Source organism: Taudactylus pleione, unplaced genomic scaffold (genome assembly GCF_031769625.1).
Source record: "Taudactylus pleione unplaced genomic scaffold, aTauple2 ptg000133l, whole genome shotgun sequence".
In the NCBI taxonomy this organism is placed as follows: Eukaryota; Metazoa; Chordata; class Amphibia; order Anura; family Myobatrachidae; genus Taudactylus; species Taudactylus pleione.
In genome coordinates this window covers 3,343,468-3,357,427 of record NW_028284535.1, presented here as the reverse complement: position 1 = coordinate 3,357,427, position 13,960 = coordinate 3,343,468, and positions in this window count along the sequence as shown.

The following is a 13,960-nucleotide window of genomic DNA, read 5'->3' as shown; positions in this document are numbered from 1 at the left end:
AGGATTGGCCATCGTTTATTTATGATTTTTTGTATTTGTTTCGCTTGTCTGGAATATTGTGTAATGAACAATGGGGTGTCTGTATCATTTTGGTTATCCTTCTGTTTGTAATCAAGTAGGTCGTTCCTTTCTAGTTGTTCTACTTCCTTAAATGCCTGTTCTACTTTATGTTTATTATATTGTTTTTCCAAAAATTGAGTGGATAATACCTGTCTTTGTACCTGGAAGTCTTGTAGTTTTGAACAATTCCTCCTTAATCTGAGGAACTGTCCCTTTGGTATTGTTTCTAGCCATCGTGGATGGTGCCAGCTACTAGACAAAATAAAACTATTGACATCCACTGTTTTTCTGAATGTATTAGTGTGTAAAATTCCTTCTTCTATGAAGATGTTGAGATCTAAAAATGTGACTTGTGTCTTACTATAGTTGGAAGTGAAGTATAGGTGATTGTCATTGTTGTTAATTGAGGTTAGGAAATCAAGCAGTGATTGCTCATCTCCTCGCCAGATGAAGAAAACATTGTCGATGTATCTTTTCCAGAGTACGAGACTTGCCCCAAGTTCTGGTCGGCCCCAAATGTTGAGGTCTTCCCACCAACTCATAAATAAGTTGGCGTAACTTGGGGCAAATCTCGTACCCATCGCTGTCCCTGTCGTTTGTAAGTAGAAAAGGTTATCGAACCATACATAATTATGTTTAAGTATGAAATGAATACTATTGATAATGAAATCCCGTTGTGTATCTGTCAGGGAATTATCTTGATCTAGATGGTATCTAATGCTGGAAATACCTTGTTGATGGTCAATTATGGAATATAATGAGGTAATGTCTGTCGTCACAAGCCATAATCCTTCTTCCCATTTGGTATCTTTGAGGATGTTCAAAATTTGAGTGGTATCTTTTAAATATGCTGTTTGTCTGCAAACGTATGGTTGTAATATATTGTCTAAATATTCCGATAAGTTAGAAGTTAAAGATCCTATACCCGATATGATCGGTCTCCCTGGAGGTCTAAGCGGGTTTTTATGCATTTTAGGGAGGTAGTAGAATACCGGAATTATGGGATGAGGTGTTTCTATGAATTTACGCTCCTGAATACTCAATACTCCAGTTAAACTACCTGTCTGTAGATGGTCAGTAAGTTCCTTCTTGAACCTGTCTGTGGGGTCCATATTAAGAATCTGGTAGGTTGTATTGTCACCTAGAATCCTGTGTGCCTCTTCTAAATAATCTGATTTGTTAAGAACAACGATACCACCCCCCTTGTCTGCTGGTTTTATAATTATCGAGTGAGTGTCCTGCAGATCTTGTAGTGTTTTTCGTTCATTCTTCGTTAGATTGTTGTGTTTGGTCTTGTGGATGGTGATCTTATTGATATCTTTTTCTACTAATTTCGTAAAGGTCTCTATATGTGGCCCTTTCATATGGCTGGGATAAAATGTACTTGGCGGTTTTAATTCTGTTAAGTTTTTGGGGAAATCCATATTGGCATTTCTGATTGCACTGGGTGTTGTCATTGCAAATTATTTTTTAAGTGTGATCTTCCTGGTAAATTTATGTAGATCAACATATGTCTGGAATTTATTCATATTGTTGCTCGGGGCAAACTTTAAGCCTTTGTCTAGTATTTTGATGCAGTCATTGGATAATATAGTATTACTCAGATTGAATATTCCTTGTCCTGATGCGGGGGGTGTGGTTTGTATTGAACCCTTGCTTTTTTCTCCCCCCCTACATCCCCTTCTTGTATGTCCAACTTTCTTTTTCCTATGTGTTGATTCGTATTGTTCGTTGTGAAGGGTGTTTTGTATAGAAGTTCCTCTAAAAACAACCCTGGTAGGGAAACACATTCTTGTGAGTTGATGACTTCTATTTCTGGTAGGGAAACACATCCTTGTGGGTTAGTGGCTTTTGATGCCAAAGTGTTGATGTTTGGTTGTGTAGTGGTTGAGATGATTGTATTGGTGTCAATACTGTTCCAACCTTGATCTATTGAGAGTCTAGCTAGTTGTTCGTAATCAGAATCGTCATCCACCTCATGTATTGAAAATTATATCTCTGAGTCTGAGCTATCACAGGTTTCCCCAAAGGAAAATTTCCTAATTTGGATTGGATTGACGAGTGTCTTGGGTTTTGTATAGGTTCGTTTATTGTGTAATCTGGACATATATTGCTGATATGTTAGGTTTAATCTGCGATATACAGGTGTATTGGTGTGGATTGAATTATCTGGTTTGTTAGGAGTTGATTTAATTTTGTTATTCCGACTGATTTGTTTGGGTACCTGTTTTTTGTATTTTGATAATTGACCTAACGGATGTCTTTTGAGACCGTATTTGTCTCTCAATATTTTATCTTTTTTAGTAGCAATCAATTTTTCTTCATTCTTAGTGACTCTATTGGCTGTTAGATTAGACAAGGTGATGAATTCACTATCATCTTTATATGGCTCTAATATTTGATCTGCTGTCTTTATCTCCTGATCTAAAGTTTGGAGTTCTTGTAAATGCGTGTCTATCAGTAACTGGATTAGTTTGTAGGAACAATCTGTCAGAATATTGTTCCAATTGTTCATAAACTCTGTGTTATCTTGATTATGTGTAGGTATTTTCTTTATATGTAATCCTTTTGGTATTGTCTTATGTTTAAATACCATTGCAATGTGTGGGTATCCCACCAAATACGTGTTTCTTTGGTGATTAGTTTTTCTAGTTTAAGGAACGTGTCATAAAAATTATTACTGTTATGTTTTGGTGGAATGTGTTTATTGATGTCTGAAAATACAGTGTTGGCCCTATCTAGTCTGCTTGACCTTCTGTCAAGTAGTCCCATCTATGGTCTCTTGCTGCAGATCCAAAGTCAGAAATTACTTTTAGAAGAAGAGGAGGTAGGATATTTGCGCACTGAGAATGGGTATGGTTGGCGAGCTGCAGTAAGTGGTACAGCTGACACTGTAAATGGGCAAATGGATAAATAAATATACGTACTGCGCTCAGCTTAACCTTAATCTAGGCTAGGAAGATGGTCTCGTGTGGACTGATATATAAACCGTGAGAATCAGTATGATTATGAAACAACGAGGGGTTTTAATGCAAAAAACGGGGGGGCATATACAATTCATATGTATATATCACAAAATGTACAAAAACAAATAAATTAATAGGGAAGGTGATAATATATATCACTATTTATAACAAAGACAAATAGATGGGTAGATAAGTGATAAACATTAATCAAATACAATGATCAATAAAGATGGGCATGCATAGAAGATCATGAATGAGATATACTGCTGTTTGTACAGATGGTTCAATATCAAAGCTCAGAATGTGTCCAAAGTCATGTAGTTGGACAGATCGGTCTTTAGGAATGGGGTTGTAGCGGCGTCCCGCTTGTAATATGGTATAGTCTAATGTAGCGCTAGATGAGGTGCCCGGGTGAGACTTACTGAGGAAGGGAGTACGGAGAGATCGGCAGCCAGGGGATTAACTCTGACCGACTGCCGCTGACTCCCGTGCAGGTGCCGGCGGTGCACCTGTTCCCAGGCGTCCGCCGGAGCCGCAGTCCGGAACAGCTGCTGCCGTGGTGTGGGAGATGCTATAGTGAGACTCTGTGCAGCCAGTGACCATACGTCCCTCTCACATCAGAGACTTACCTCCCTTGGTACCGCCGCTGACCGCTCCTTCCTCTTGCCGGCTGTGCTGGTCTGCAGTGCTTGTCTGCCCTTCGTTCTGCCTGGTCTCCTGGTCTGGTCATGTATCGGGCCCTTCTCCTCTGTGTGTTTCTCCTCCGCTTCCGAGTATGGTCACGTGGGGGTTATCTGAGCTGCGGCCACAGAAGTAGCAGTATTTCTCATGAAGATCTCTGAATGTAGAATAATTGTAATGATCTTATGGTGGATTAGTTGTCCTCCAACGCGTTTCAGCCCAATGGCCTTTTTCAAGGAGTTGTCTGTCAATGTAGGGGTATGTTCCTTCCAGCATAATATAGGAAGGATCTTCTGATTAGATTGGTCTCATGTGAATCAAGCGTACCCTGATTGGTCCATATGCTAATTATGTCATTAGGCCAAGATGCTACAGGTGGTTATATGCTAGACTTGATTTTAGTGATAAATCTCTGGTTGCAAGTATAAGTGGCTAAGTGAATAGCCAAGTCCATGGGTTGTACAGCAATAAATGTAGATAAATGCATAAGGAGTAGCTCTTATTGATAATAATATGATTAATATATCCAACTTGTAGAGATAGTGCTAATGTACATATAGAAATCCCAAATTGAAAAAGAAAAAAAAACAAAAAAAAAACATATATTAAAATGAAAATATTGTGAGTAAAAGTAAAAATGAAACAATCTTGCGGCACAATAACGACCGGAAACTGACTGACTATCTATATGTCGCTGTTCGCATAAATGTTTATATCTGTGATATGAGTAGTGTTTTTATAAACCTCTTATATTGAGCGCAAGTATAGACATATATGGAATTGAATATATATATATATATGTATATGGACATGCATGTATATAACATATAAATATGTATATCTACAACAGCCTAAATCTATATATATGCATGGTGGCATAGGAGTCAGTACTCCTGTGTAATGAAGTCACACTTCTATGTAATGTATTGATGCTGGTAAAACTCATGTTTGGCCCTATATCTCACAAGAGTGGAGAATGGTATGTGTAAAGATCATAATGGTTATAGTGGATTCTGGTATAAGGTATGGAGTTGTAATGGATCTCGTATCACTTGTTACATATTATTGATTTTATCTCGTTATCCATGTTGTGTCCTTGTGGTGCAAATGTGTTAAGTTCGTACATCCATTTAAGCTCCCTTGTATTAATTTTATGTTCATAGTTACCCCCTCTCCAATTGGGTATTACTTCTTCTATTCCTAGGAATCTGAGTGTTCTGGGGTCGCTATTATGACAGAGTTTGAAATGGTTCGAGAGATTATGATCCACACCCTCTTTTCTGATATTTCTAATATGTTAATTTATCCGTGTTCTCAGCGATCTTGTGGTCCTCCCAATGTATTGTTTTCCGCATCCACATTCTATTAGGTATATTACCCCTTTACTGTGGCATGTGATTCTTTTAGTTATTGGGTATTCCTTTCCGGTACTACTAGATTTAAATGTGGTAGTAGGTTTTGTTGTTCTTTGTCCCATATTCTTGCATCCTATGCATCCACCACAGTAGAAAAACCCTACTGTGAGTGTATTGTTATCAATAGTGGTTTGTATAAGTTGTTTCGGTGGAATATGGTTGTGTACTAGTTTGTATTTTAAATCAGGTGCTTTCCTGTACACAATTTTAGGTTTTGCTGATAAAATGTCTGCAAGGTTATCATCCCCAAGTAGGATTGGCCATCGTTTATTTATAATTTTTTGTATTTGTTTCGCTTGTCTGGAATATTGTGTAATGAACAATGGGGTGTCTGTATCATTTTGGTTATCCTTCTGTTTGTAATCAAGTAGGTCGTTCCTTTCTAGTTGTTCTACTTCCTTAAATGCCTGTTCTACTTTATGTTTATCATATTGTTTTTCCAAAAATTGAGTGGATAATACCTGTCTTTGTACCTGGAAGTCTTGTAGTTTTGAACAATTCCTCCTTAATCTGAGGAACTGTCCCTTTGGTATTGTTTCTAGCCATCGTGGATGGTGCCAGCTACTAGACAAAATAAAACTATTGACATCCACTGTTTTTCTGAATGTATTAGTGTGTAAAATTCCTTCTTCTATGAAGATGTTGAGATCTAAAAATGTGACTTGTGTCTTACTATAGTTGGAAGTGAAGTATAGGTGATTGTCATTGTTGTTAATTGAGGTTAGGAAATCAAGCAGTGATTGCTCATCTCCTCGCCAGATGAAGAAAACATTGTCGATGTATCTTTTCCAGAGTACGAGACTTGCCCCAAGTTCTGGTCGGCCCCAAATGTTGAGGTCTTCCCACCAACTCATAAATAAGTTGGCGTAACTTGGGGCAAATCTCGTACCCATCGCTGTCCCTGTCGTTTGTAAGTAGAAAAGGTTATCGAACCATACATAATTATGTTTAAGTATGAAATGAATACTATTGATAATGAAATCCCGTTGTGTATCTGTCAGGGAATTATCTTGATCTAGATGGTATCTAATGCTGGAAATACCTTGTTGATGGTCAATTATGGAATATAATGAGGTAATGTCTGTCGTCACAAGCCATAATCCTTCTTCCCATTTGGTATCTTTGAGGATGTTCAAAATTTGAGTGGTATCTTTTAAATATGCTGTTTGTCTGCAAACGTATGGTTGTAATATATTGTCTAAATATTCCGATAAGTTAGAAGTTAAAGATCCTATACCCGATATGATCGGTCTCCCTGGAGGTCTAAGCGGGTTTTTATGCATTTTAGGGAGGTAGTAGAATACCGGAATTATGGGATGAGGTGTTTCTATGAATTTACGCTCCTGAATACTCAATACTCCAGTTAAACTACCTGTCTGTAGATGGTCAGTAAGTTCCTTCTTGAACCTGTCTGTGGGGTCCATATTAAGAATCTGGTAGGTTGTATTGTCACCTAGAATCCTGTGTGCCTCTTCTAAATAATCTGATTTGTTAAGAACAACGATACCACCCCCCTTGTCTGCTGGTTTTATAATTATCGAGTGAGTGTCCTGCAGATCTTGTAGTGTTTTTCGTTCATTCTTCGTTAGATTGTTGTGTTTGGTCTTGTGGATGGTGATCTTATTGATATCTTTTTCTACTAATTTCGTAAAGGTCTCTATATGTGGCCCTTTCATATGGCTGGGATAAAATGTACTTGGCGGTTTTAATTCTGTTAAGTTTTTGGGGAAATCCATATTGGCATTTCTGATTGCACTGGGTGTTGTCATTGCAAATTATTTTTTAAGTGTGATCTTCCTGGTAAATTTATGTAGATCAACATATGTCTGGAATTTATTCATATTGTTGCTCGGGGCAAACTTTAAGCCTTTGTCTAGTATTTTGATGCAGTCATTGGATAATATAGTATTACTCAGATTGAATATTCCTTGTCCTGATGCGGGGGGTGTGGTTTGTATTGAACCCTTGCTTTTTTCTCCCCCCCTACATCCCCTTCTTGTATGTCCAACTTTCTTTTTCCTATGTGTTGATTCGTATTGTTCGTTGTGAAGGGTGTTTTGTATAGAAGTTCCTCTAAAAACAACCCTGGTAGGGAAACACATTCTTGTGAGTTGATGACTTCTATTTCTGGTAGGGAAACACATCCTTGTGGGTTAGTGGCTTTTGATGCCAAAGTGTTGATGTTTGGTTGTGTAGTGGTTGAGATGATTGTATTGGTGTCAATACTGTTCCAACCTTGATCTATTGAGAGTCTAGCTAGTTGTTCGTAATCAGAATCGTCATCCACCTCATGTATTGAAAATTATATCTCTGAGTCTGAGCTATCACAGGTTTCCCCAAAGGAAAATTTCCTAATTTGGATTGGATTGACGAGTGTCTTGGGTTTTGTATAGGTTCGTTTATTGTGTAATCTGGACATATATTGCTGATATGTTAGGTTTAATCTGCGATATACAGGTGTATTGGTGTGGATTGAATTATCTGGTTTGTTAGGAGTTGATTTAATTTTGTTATTCCGACTGATTTGTTTGGGTACCTGTTTTTTGTATTTTGATAATTGACCTAACGGATGTCTTTTGAGACCGTATTTGTCTCTCAATATTTTATCTTTTTTAGTAGCAATCAATTTTTCTTCATTCTTAGTGACTCTATTGGCTGTTAGATTAGACAAGGTGATGAATTCACTATCATCTTTATATGGCTCTAATATTTGATCTGCTGTCTTTATCTCCTGATCTAAAGTTTGGAGTTCTTGTAAATGCGTGTCTATCAGTAACTGGATTAGTTTGTAGGAACAATCTGTCAGAATATTGTTCCAATTGTTCATAAACTCTGTGTTATCTTGATTATGTGTAGGTATTTTCTTTATATGTAATCCTTTTGGTATTGTCTTATGTTTAAATACCATTGCAATGTGTGGGTATCCCACCAAATACGTGTTTCTTTGGTGATTAGTTTTTCTAGTTTAAGGAACGTGTCATAAAAATTATTACTGTTATGTTTTGGTGGAATGTGTTTATTGATGTCTGAAAATACAGTGTTGGCCCTATCTAGTCTGCTTGACCTTCTGTCAAGTAGTCCCATCTATGGTCTCTTGCTGCAGATCCAAAGTCAGAAATTACTTTTAGAAGAAGAGGAGGTAGGATATTTGCGCACTGAGAATGGGTATGGTTGGCGAGCTGCAGTAAGTGGTACAGCTGACACTGTAAATGGGCAAATGGATAAATAAATATACGTACTGCGCTCAGCTTAACCTTAATCTAGGCTAGGAAGATGGTCTCGTGTGGACTGATATATAAACCGTGAGAATCAGTATGATTATGAAACAACGAGGGGTTTTAATGCAAAAAACGGGGGGGCATATACAATTCATATGTATATATCACAAAATGTACAAAAACAAATAAATTAATAGGGAAGGTGATAATATATATCACTATTTATAACAAAGACAAATAGATGGGTAGATAAGTGATAAACATTAATCAAATACAATGATCAATAAAGATGGGCATGCATAGAAGATCATGAATGAGATATACTGCTGTTTGTACAGATGGTTCAATATCAAAGCTCAGAATGTGTCCAAAGTCATGTAGTTGGACAGATCGGTCTTTAGGAATGGGGTTGTAGCGGCGTCCCGCTTGTAATATGGTATAGTCTAATGTAGCGCTAGATGAGGTGCCCGGGTGAGACTTACTGAGGAAGGGAGTACGGAGAGATCGGCAGCCAGGGGATTAACTCTGACCGACTGCCGCTGACTCCCGTGCAGGTGCCGGCGGTGCACCTGTTCCCAGGCGTCCGCCGGAGCCGCAGTCCGGAACAGCTGCTGCCGTGGTGTGGGAGATGCTATAGTGAGACTCTGTGCAGCCAGTGACCATACGTCCCTCTCACATCAGAGACTTACCTCCCTTGGTACCGCCGCTGACCGCTCCTTCCTCTTGCCGGCTGTGCTGGTCTGCAGTGCTTGTCTGCCCTTCGTTCTGCCTGGTCTCCTGGTCTGGTCATGTATCGGGCCCTTCTCCTCTGTGTGTTTCTCCTCCGCTTCCGAGTATGGTCACGTGGGGGTTATCTGAGCTGCGGCCACAGAAGTAGCAGTATTTCTCATGAAGATCTCTGAATGTAGAATAATTGTAATGATCTTATGGTGGATTAGTTGTCCTCCAACGCGTTTCAGCCCAATGGCCTTTTTCAAGGAGTTGTCTGTCAATGTAGGGGTATGTTCCTTCCAGCATAATATAGGAAGGATCTTCTGATTAGATTGGTCTCATGTGAATCAAGCGTACCCTGATTGGTCCATATGCTAATTATGTCATTAGGCCAAGATGCTACAGGTGGTTATATGCTAGACTTGATTTTAGTGATAAATCTCTGGTTGCAAGTATAAGTGGCTAAGTGAATAGCCAAGTCCATGGGTTGTACAGCAATAAATGTAGATAAATGCATAAGGAGTAGCTCTTATTGATAATAATATGATTAATATATCCAACTTGTAGAGATAGTGCTAATGTACATATAGAAATCCCAAATTGAAAAAGAAAAAAAAACAAAAAAAAAACATATATTAAAATGAAAATATTGTGAGTAAAAGTAAAAATGAAACAATCTTGCGGCACAATAACGACCGGAAACTGACTGACTATCTATATGTCGCTGTTCGCATAAATGTTTATATCTGTGATATGAGTAGTGTTTTTATAAACCTCTTATATTGAGCGCAAGTATAGACATATATGGAATTGAATATATATATATATATGTATATGGACATGCATGTATATAACATATAAATATGTATATCTACAACAGCCTAAATCTATATATATGCATGGTGGCATAGGAGTCAGTACTCCTGTGTAATGAAGTCACACTTCTATGTAATGTATTGATGCTGGTAAAACTCATGTTTGGCCCTATATCTCACAAGAGTGGAGAATGGTATGTGTAAAGATCATAATGGTTATAGTGGATTCTGGTATAAGGTATGGAGTTGTAATGGATCTCGTATCACTTGTTACATATTATTGATTTTATCTCGTTATCCATGTTGTGTCCTTGTGGTGCAAATGTGTTAAGTTCGTACATCCATTTAAGCTCCCTTGTATTAATTTTATGTTCATAGTTACCCCCTCTCCAATTGGGTATTACTTCTTCTATTCCTAGGAATCTGAGTGTTCTGGGGTCGCTATTATGACAGAGTTTGAAATGGTTCGAGAGATTATGATCCACACCCTCTTTTCTGATATTTCTAATATGTTAATTTATCCGTGTTCTCAGCGATCTTGTGGTCCTCCCAATGTATTGTTTTCCGCATCCACATTCTATTAGGTATATTACCCCTTTACTGTGGCATGTGATTCTTTTAGTTATTGGGTATTCCTTTCCGGTACTACTAGATTTAAATGTGGTAGTAGGTTTTGTTGTTCTTTGTCCCATATTCTTGCATCCTATGCATCCACCACAGTAGAAAAACCCTACTGTGAGTGTATTGTTATCAATAGTGGTTTGTATAAGTTGTTTCGGTGGAATATGGTTGTGTACTAGTTTGTATTTTAAATCAGGTGCTTTCCTGTACACAATTTTAGGTTTTGCTGATAAAATGTCTGCAAGGTTATCATCCCCAAGTAGGATTGGCCATCGTTTATTTATAATTTTTTGTATTTGTTTCGCTTGTCTGGAATATTGTGTAATGAACAATGGGGTGTCTGTATCATTTTGGTTATCCTTCTGTTTGTAATCAAGTAGGTCGTTCCTTTCTAGTTGTTCTACTTCCTTAAATGCCTGTTCTACTTTATGTTTATCATATTGTTTTTCCAAAAATTGAGTGGATAATACCTGTCTTTGTACCTGGAAGTCTTGTAGTTTTGAACAATTCCTCCTTAATCTGAGGAACTGTCCCTTTGGTATTGTTTCTAGCCATCGTGGATGGTGCCAGCTACTAGACAAAATAAAACTATTGACATCCACTGTTTTTCTGAATGTATTAGTGTGTAAAATTCCTTCTTCTATGAAGATGTTGAGATCTAAAAATGTGACTTGTGTCTTACTATAGTTGGAAGTGAAGTATAGGTGATTGTCATTGTTGTTAATTGAGGTTAGGAAATCAAGCAGTGATTGCTCATCTCCTCGCCAGATGAAGAAAACATTGTCGATGTATCTTTTCCAGAGTACGAGACTTGCCCCAAGTTCTGGTCGGCCCCAAATGTTGAGGTCTTCCCACCAACTCATAAATAAGTTGGCGTAACTTGGGGCAAATCTCGTACCCATCGCTGTCCCTGTCGTTTGTAAGTAGAAAAGGTTATCGAACCATACATAATTATGTTTAAGTATGAAATGAATACTATTGATAATGAAATCCCGTTGTGTATCTGTCAGGGAATTATCTTGATCTAGATGGTATCTAATGCTGGAAATACCTTGTTGATGGTCAATTATGGAATATAATGAGGTAATGTCTGTCGTCACAAGCCATAATCCTTCTTCCCATTTGGTATCTTTGAGGATGTTCAAAATTTGAGTGGTATCTTTTAAATATGCTGTTTGTCTGCAAACGTATGGTTGTAATATATTGTCTAAATATTCCGATAAGTTAGAAGTTAAAGATCCTATACCCGATATGATCGGTCTCCCTGGAGGTCTAAGCGGGTTTTTATGCATTTTAGGGAGGTAGTAGAATACCGGAATTATGGGATGAGGTGTTTCTATGAATTTACGCTCCTGAATACTCAATACTCCAGTTAAACTACCTGTCTGTAGATGGTCAGTAAGTTCCTTCTTGAACCTGTCTGTGGGGTCCATATTAAGAATCTGGTAGGTTGTATTGTCACCTAGAATCCTGTGTGCCTCTTCTAAATAATCTGATTTGTTAAGAACAACGATACCACCCCCCTTGTCTGCTGGTTTTATAATTATCGAGTGAGTGTCCTGCAGATCTTGTAGTGTTTTTCGTTCATTCTTCGTTAGATTGTTGTGTTTGGTCTTGTGGATGGTGATCTTATTGATATCTTTTTCTACTAATTTCGTAAAGGTCTCTATATGTGGCCCTTTCATATGGCTGGGATAAAATGTACTTGGCGGTTTTAATTCTGTTAAGTTTTTGGGGAAATCCATATTGGCATTTCTGATTGCACTGGGTGTTGTCATTGCAAATTATTTTTTAAGTGTGATCTTCCTGGTAAATTTATGTAGATCAACATATGTCTGGAATTTATTCATATTGTTGCTCGGGGCAAACTTTAAGCCTTTGTCTAGTATTTTGATGCAGTCATTGGATAATATAGTATTACTCAGATTGAATATTCCTTGTCCTGATGCGGGGGGTGTGGTTTGTATTGAACCCTTGCTTTTTTCTCCCCCCCTACATCCCCTTCTTGTATGTCCAACTTTCTTTTTCCTATGTGTTGATTCGTATTGTTCGTTGTGAAGGGTGTTTTGTATAGAAGTTCCTCTAAAAACAACCCTGGTAGGGAAACACATTCTTGTGAGTTGATGACTTCTATTTCTGGTAGGGAAACACATCCTTGTGGGTTAGTGGCTTTTGATGCCAAAGTGTTGATGTTTGGTTGTGTAGTGGTTGAGATGATTGTATTGGTGTCAATACTGTTCCAACCTTGATCTATTGAGAGTCTAGCTAGTTGTTCGTAATCAGAATCGTCATCCACCTCATGTATTGAAAATTATATCTCTGAGTCTGAGCTATCACAGGTTTCCCCAAAGGAAAATTTCCTAATTTGGATTGGATTGACGAGTGTCTTGGGTTTTGTATAGGTTCGTTTATTGTGTAATCTGGACATATATTGCTGATATGTTAGGTTTAATCTGCGATATACAGGTGTATTGGTGTGGATTGAATTATCTGGTTTGTTAGGAGTTGATTTAATTTTGTTATTCCGACTGATTTGTTTGGGTACCTGTTTTTTGTATTTTGATAATTGACCTAACGGATGTCTTTTGAGACCGTATTTGTCTCTCAATATTTTATCTTTTTTAGTAGCAATCAATTTTTCTTCATTCTTAGTGACTCTATTGGCTGTTAGATTAGACAAGGTGATGAATTCACTATCATCTTTATATGGCTCTAATATTTGATCTGCTGTCTTTATCTCCTGATCTAAAGTTTGGAGTTCTTGTAAATGCGTGTCTATCAGTAACTGGATTAGTTTGTAGGAACAATCTGTCAGAATATTGTTCCAATTGTTCATAAACTCTGTGTTATCTTGATTATGTGTAGGTATTTTCTTTATATGTAATCCTTTTGGTATTGTCTTATGTTTAAATACCATTGCAATGTGTGGGTATCCCACCAAATACGTGTTTCTTTGGTGATTAGTTTTTCTAGTTTAAGGAACGTGTCATAAAAATTATTACTGTTATGTTTTGGTGGAATGTGTTTATTGATGTCTGAAAATACAGTGTTGGCCCTATCTAGTCTGCTTGACCTTCTGTCAAGTAGTCCCATCTATGGTCTCTTGCTGCAGATCCAAAGTCAGAAATTACTTTTAGAAGAAGAGGAGGTAGGATATCTGCGCACTGAGAATGGGTATGGTTGGCGAGCTGCAGTAAGTGGTACAGCTGACACTGTAAATGGGCAAATGGATAAATAAATATACGTACTGCGCTCAGCTTAACCTTAATCTAGGCTAGGAAGATGGTCTCGTGTGGACTGATATATAAACCGTGAGAATCAGTATGATTATGAAACAACGAGGGGTTTTAATGCAAAAAACGGGGGGGCATATACAATTCATATGTATATATCACAAAATGTACAAAAACAAATAAATTAATAGGGAAGGTGATAATATATATCACTATTTATAACAAAGACAAATAGATGGG